Source organism: Charadrius vociferus, unplaced genomic scaffold, assembly GCF_000708025.1.
Source record: "Charadrius vociferus isolate BGI_N301 unplaced genomic scaffold, ASM70802v2 scaffold2619, whole genome shotgun sequence".
NCBI lineage: Eukaryota > Metazoa > Chordata > Aves > Charadriiformes > Charadriidae > Charadrius > Charadrius vociferus.
The window spans coordinates 1,748-2,807 of NW_009649913.1; positions in this window are offsets into that span (position 1 = coordinate 1,748).

Sequence of the window (1,060 nt, forward strand, 5' to 3'; positions counted from 1 at the left end):
CCACTGTCAACGCTCGGTGGCCTGGCACAGCACCGCTTCCGGGGACCACCAGCGTGCCCTCCGCTTCCTGGCTGCCAACGAGGAGGAGCTCAGCTACGACACCAGCCCCTACATCAAAGCTGTGATGGACGGCTGTGCGGTGAGCAGGGGTGGTCGGCGGGGAGAGGGTGGGTGCAAGATACGGGGAGAGAAAGTTGAAGAAAAAGGGATGGGTGAAGACACAAATGGGTACTGAAGGGAGAGGAAGCGCTAGACGGCACCAAGATGGAAGAACTGACACCCTTGGGGGTGCCCTGAGTGTGAGCAGGGTGCTGTGGAGCAGGATGATCCAGTGGGATGCCATGGTCCAGGGAGAAGAGGTGGCTGGACAGGCACTCCCTGGGTAATGCCGGAGCAGCGGAGGCCGCTGGATATGCAATTGCAGCCCAGAAGGCCAACTGTATCCTGGGCTGCATCAGAAGAAGAGTGGCCAGCAGGGCAAGGGAGGTGATTCTGCCCCTCTACTCCACTCTGGGGAGACCCCACCTGAAGTACTGCGTCCAGCTCTGGAGTCCCCAACATAAGAAGGACATGGACCTGCTGGAGCGTGTCCAGAGGAGGGCCAGGAGGATGGAGGATGACCCGAGGGCTGGAGCACCTCTCCTATGAGGAGAGGCTGAGAGAGTTGGGGCTGTTCAGCCTGGAGAAGAGAAGGCTCCGGGGAGATCTTATTGCCGCCTTCCAGTGCCTAAAGGGGCTACAGGAGAGCTGGGGAAGGACTTTTTACTGGGGCATGTGGTGATAGGACGAGGGGGAATGGCTTTAAACTGGAAGAGGGCAGGTTTAAATTAAAGATTAGGAAGAAGTTTTTCACTTTAAGGGTGGTGAGGCACTGGCACAGGTTGCCCAGAGAGGTTGTTGAGGCCCCATCCCTGGAGGTGTTCAAGGCCAGGCTGGACATGGCCTTGGGCAACCTGGGCTAGTGGGAGGTGTCCCTGTCTATGGCAGGGGTGTTGAAACTCGATGATCTTCAAGGTCCTTTCCAACCTAAACCATTCTATGATTCTATGATTCTATGATT